Consider the following 5951-nt stretch of genomic DNA (forward strand, 5'->3'; position numbering starts at 1 on the left):
GTCTGCGGCCGCTCGGGGCTAAGACTGGGCGCAGACCCGGGCGAGCAGCCGGCTCCGCCCCCTCCGACGGCAGCGGCGGCCGGACCAATCGCTCGCGCACCAGGGGCCGCACAAAAAGGCGCGCGCGCTCCGGCCCCCGCCCCCGCCCCCGCTCCCCGCCCCCGCTCCCCGCCCCCGCTCCCCGCCCCCGCTCCCCGCCCCCGCCCCTCCGGGCCCCGCCCCCGCCCCTCCAGGTCTCTGCAGTCGCCTTGGCCAGCGCCAGATGCTGGCAAGGCGGGGCCGGCCCGGGGGGCGGGGCTGCGGTCGAGCGAGGCACCAGAGGTCAGCGGCCTGGGCCCCTCAGCCCGCGCCGCTCCCCAGGCGAAATTGGAAGTGGGCATTGCTCTGGGAACACGATGTGCTTCAGGGTGTGTGTGTGTATGTGTGTTGGCCATTTGCCTGTTGTGACTGAATCTGCATTCTCAAAGGCCCGGACCCCTTTGGGGACCGGGAGGTACCCGACTGCAGGCCATTCCAGACCCTTTAGCCTCCAATAATCTGGGTGCCCCGCCTCTGGCGGGCAAGGGGTGGTGTCGGGGAGGGAACAGGGGGTCACCGATGGGTTTTAGGATTGGGAACACTGGGTACAGCAGAAAAGAAACTGGGATCCAGGAGACCTGGAGTTGCTTGAAGTCTTAAATTATCCAGACTGCTCTTTGCCCTGTGTCTGAGTCTCCAGAGTGAAGCTCAAGGAACTGGAAGGATAGCTTCATCAATTGGCATCACCCTGAGATGTGACCTGTTCCCAAGAGCCAGGGGATGCGGACTTGTCCTGAGGGTCCTGGACTGACAGCATGGCAGGGGGATAAGGGCCAGTGTTTCCCATCTTCAAGGGAGATCGGGCCCCTCCTCTCCTCATCCCCATCCTGAGAAAAACCTGACATTTGACTGACAGCCTCCTGTTCTTTCCACTAACCACAAACACTACCGTGTGGAACATAAAGGCAGCAGAGTAGGGGGAGATGCCTTCACCCAATCCCGCCGATCCGCTTATCTCAGGTGTACAACAAAGCGAGTTCCCAAAGAGACCCCTCAGAACCCATGAACCCGATGGGCCATCAAGAAACAGAGCTAGAATGGCTCCCAGCTCTGGACCTCCTATTGGATGCCATTTAGAAGGGCTGAAATAAAATTGGACTTAAAGTTCTCTCTTGGTTAACTAGAACATTCAAGTAGAAACACACCCCTCTGCCCCTTTCCCTCAGTACTTGGTGAAATAAGTTCCGTCAGTTTATGCCCAGCAGAGTAGAAAGCTTCAGTTGTCTGGAGCTCCTGGAGTTGACTGTTCTACATAGCTAAGGGTTTAACTCAGTAACTCTTTACTACCCCCTCCCCATTGTTTAAAACCATTTTAGAATCAAACTTAAATATGTTTCATAGTTTCCTGATATTTTTTAATGAGCACACCACTCCGACACCTTCCTTTCCCTTCTTTTTCTCCTCCTTTCCCTTCCCACATGGGTGCAGAAGAAAAACATGGTGGTGGGACCCATATCTCATGAACATCACATCCATGAGTGTGTCAATCAAGCCCAGCCCTACTGCTCTTTGTTCTGTCCCCTTTGTCCCTGGTCACCCAGACATCTTTATAGAATTTAATCCTTGCTTGCCCAAAATGGAAGGTCCTTCCAGGTCATTTTGTCCAGCCACCTGACTTGTACTTATGAGGAAACCAAGGCCTAGGTAAGGAAAATGTGTAGGGCCAAGCTCACATCGTGACAGACACAAAACTAGAAACCCTGATTCCATGTTCACCTCTTTTCATGAACAGTTGAAGTCAGCTTTGACTGGAAGTTCAGGCAACCGCCAGTAGGTGGGAGTAGATTTGTTTGGAAGCATGGTGTTCCCAGCACCCTTGGAATCAAATTCCACCAGCAATCATTCTCTCAATTGTTAGGGAAAATAAGCCTGAAGTCCCAAGTTTTGTTCCTAGGCCACAAGGTAGCCTTGTGACTATGGACATTTTGAAAAAGTTGATGGCAAGGATGAATTCACTTCCAGAGCTTATATCCCAGAGGGCCTCCCCAACTTCTGGTCTCCCCAGAGGAAAAGCTTGCTTGAAATTTCTCACTTACATGGCAAATAACCTAAAAGACAAGAAATACAGAAATGACATTTTCAGGACTTGGAGTTGTCCTGCGTGGTACTGTAGGGACAGATGCTGGACATTGTATGTTCTGACATGGCCCACTGGGGGACTGGGGGAGAGTGTAAACTACAATGTAAACCATTATCCAAGTGGTGCAGCAGTGTTTCAAAGTGTATTCACCAAATGCAATGAATGTCCCACGATTATGAAAGAGGTTGTTGATGTGGGAAGAGTGGGGTGAGGGGGGTGGGGGGTATATGGGGACCTCATATTTTTTTAATTTAAAATTTTTAAAAAATAGAGAAAAATATATAATAAAATAATTAAAAAAAGAAATGCCACTATAATTGGTGCTTCTTGAACTTTTATCTTGTTAATTTATTGGGGTATTCCTAAATATCCCAAGACCCTATGGGAAACCTGAATATGGGATCCTGGGAGTGGAAGTTCTACTCATTGAACTAGGAGGCAAGAAAGAACGTTTTGGACCTGCTTGCCCAAACTAAGGAATTTGATTTTTATGTTAGAGACCACAGGTAGCTTTTGAAGGATTTGTGCACAGGAATGACAAAAGCAAAGTGGTGCCTTAGGAATGATTTTTCAGTTACTTTGTGAAGTAGGAACTGGAAGGAAGAGAGGCTGGGGACGAGGAGAGCCATTAGGAAGGCGCAGCACGCTGCTGCTGGCAACGGCAGGCCAGGTAATTAAGACTAACAGTCCCACTGAGGACAACTAAATAAAGGGCATGAAATAGAAAAAGAAATCATCTTCATAAAGAGCTAAGAAATAAGGAGGCAAAAATCTAGAAACAACAAGAACCCAGAATGAAAGCCCAGCATTAGAACCCTGATGGCATTTACTGAATCCAGAAGAGTTATGAACTGAATTACAGTTTTGGTGGCTTCAAGGTTAATGGGGATGAAAGTGGAAGCCCAGCACCTAAACCAGTAGGGGATCTGGGGAGGCCTCCTGTCCCTTTACACTGAGACCCTGAGCAGTCAACCCTTCCAGACAATGGCACGAGGACTTACATCATCATCTGGTGGTTCCAAGGAATGTCAAGCCCCGAACCTGGATTTAAGTGACCTTGGATAGGTAGTGTCCCCAGGCATTTGTCGGAAGTAAATGGCCATGCTTTCTGGAGGAACGTACAGGCCATCCTAGGCCTGAAATCACCCCAACAAATATATTTTTTTAAAGAAGGTATCAGAGATTGAACCTGAGACCTCGTATATGGGAAGCAGGCACTCAACCACTGAGCTGTACTTTCTGTTCATCAACCAATAATTTTTAAATAATATCCTAGGCCTGAAATCATCCTAAAAAATAATTTTTCAATAATATATCAACACTTAGTTGAAGATATCTAGGCACACAAGGAAAAAGTGAGCAACACCTAGCAAAAAAAAATAGACAAACGTAAACTTGCAGAGACTTCAGATATCAGTATTGTGAGACACAGACTATAATAACTATGGTGTATATTTCATAAGGTTAAAGAAACTCTAGAAAACATCTTCAGGGAGCAGAAAGCCATGAAAAGTGATATAGCCAATTTGAAAGGGAATCTTATAGCACTTCTAGAAGTAACAAATATAACAATGAGAATTGAGAATTTACTGAATGGGTTTAACAGAAGCCTAAGTGCAACTAAGGAGAAAATTATTTAATTGGAAGATAGGCCACAAGAAATCATCCAGATGGGGTTCACTGCCATGTCAGTTGGCCCTTCTTTGGAGCTGGTGTTTCTGCGTGATGGAGCTGGACCCAGATGGGATCTCTTTTCATAAGGCTGTCATGCTACTTTACTGGAATTGTAGTTGGTGCTGGGGTTTAAGATATATCTAGGGGATTTGAATCTCTGGACTGACAATATGATAGCCAGGCCCTGAGCCTCAACAGACTTCAACTCCTACACTCTGATTTATTGGACTTACCCCACTCAGCTAACATGGAGTTGAAGAATGTCAATCACCACACCATGGAGCCTAGAGTGCCTACAACTGAAAGCAGGAGGATTGCATCCAGTATCCATGCACAATCTAAGCTCCCTCTTGATATAGATGTGCAACGGACACAACCAATCCAAGGTCCACAGTGAAAATGTGGCATTGGTGTGGGAAAAGTGGCCATGGTGGCTGATGGGTATGGGGAATGCGAGGAAGAGATGAGATGTGGAGGCACCTTTGGGACTTGGAGTTGTCCTGGGTGGTGCTTCAGGGACAATTACCGGACATTGTAAATCCTCCCAGGGTCCACTGGATGGAACGTGGGAGAGTGTGGGCTATGATGTGGACCATTGACCATGGGGTGCAGCGATGCCCAGAGATGTACTTACCAAATGCAATGGATGTGTCATGATGATGGGAGTGAGTGTTGCTGGGGGGGGGGGGGGGAGTGGTGGGGTGGGGGTGGTGGGGTTGAAAGGGACCTCATATTTTTTGAATGTAATATTTTTACAAAACGAATAAAATTAAAAAAAAAAAAAAAGAAATCATCCAGAATTCTGCCTGGAGAAGCAAATCATGTAGAAAAAGAAAAGGGAGGATAAAAGACACAATGACTACTGTGAGAGGGTCTAGCATTCATTTAATTAAAGTCCCAGAAGGAGAGAAGAGAGAAGACGATGGCCAAACACTTCAATCCAAAGCTTCAAGAAGCTCCATGAATCCTAGGCAGCATAAGTATGAAGAAACCCACTCCTAGACACATCACAGCTCATGACATCCTGATCTAGGGCAGGAGAAGGAGAGATTGAGACAAGGGGATGGGAAGTAGAGTCCAGTCTTTAGGATGCTGCTGATTTCCAATTTTCCCTGAAAGGCTATTTTATAATGCTGCTGTCTACTCTATTCCTAATTAATAGCATATATTTGCTTAAAAATGGATTTGTTAGTGCAACCTGACACCTTACAGCCCTTCCTGGTTGTCTTCCTTGGAAGGCCATTGTCCTAAATGTCTGTGTCCCTCACCTCAGGGCCATGAGAGGGGTGAGGATTCTTGGTGGGGCTGAAACGCTAGTTGCAGCAGCTGAGCTCTAAGGCTGGAGAAGCATGCTTATATCTGGCTTTCTAAGAGAAAGCAGAATAAAAGTGAATCTTTGTAGAAAAGATTCCTCCTGCTAACCACGCTCTCCTGCCCCCAACTTTCACTCTGTCTCTAAGGAAAGTATATAAAATGAATAATTCTGTGGTTCCCGGGGTGTTTTATTACAGCCCTCAGGCTTGGCCGGTGCACTCACTTGCTGAGCTATCTAATGCTACGCAACGGGAGGAAAATGCCTGCAGGGGTTTATATTGGTAACAAACAGAGCTGGAAATGCAATGGGCTGTTTTTCGAGGGCGTGTGCTCCTTGCTTGTTACCAGAGCTGTTCCTACACAGATTGACTGGCCCCCCAGCAGGGACTCAAGAGCAGGGACTCTGCTCCATATGGCCTGTGGCATCCGAATTTCTTGTAGTCTCCTCCTGCATTCTCTGAAGTGGAAAGCAGCAGTCTATAAAGCCTCCCAAGAAGAATGTTAGGGCTTTTTACTAAAAATCCTTCATGCATTTTTCATATTTGAAAGATCAGCACTCTTCTATGTCCCGCTGGATCCCCCTCCACAGAAGACTGTTTCTCTAAGAAGATATCGAGAAGGGCAGGAAAGCTGCCAGACAGTGAAGACATTAACCTGCCTCCATTTGTGGCAGTGGGTTGCCAACAGTTTTGACCAAGTAGTTCAGCCAGAGGGGTTGCTGGATTTTTGATTCAGAGTTCACAGAGATTCTCTCCACATTTGCTGGGCAATTGCAACTGGTGTAGGTCACAGCTCTCTTCCCCAA

Source organism: Dasypus novemcinctus, chromosome X (assembly GCF_030445035.2).
Source record: "Dasypus novemcinctus isolate mDasNov1 chromosome X, mDasNov1.1.hap2, whole genome shotgun sequence".
Lineage (NCBI taxonomy): Eukaryota > Metazoa > Chordata > Mammalia > Cingulata > Dasypodidae > Dasypus > Dasypus novemcinctus.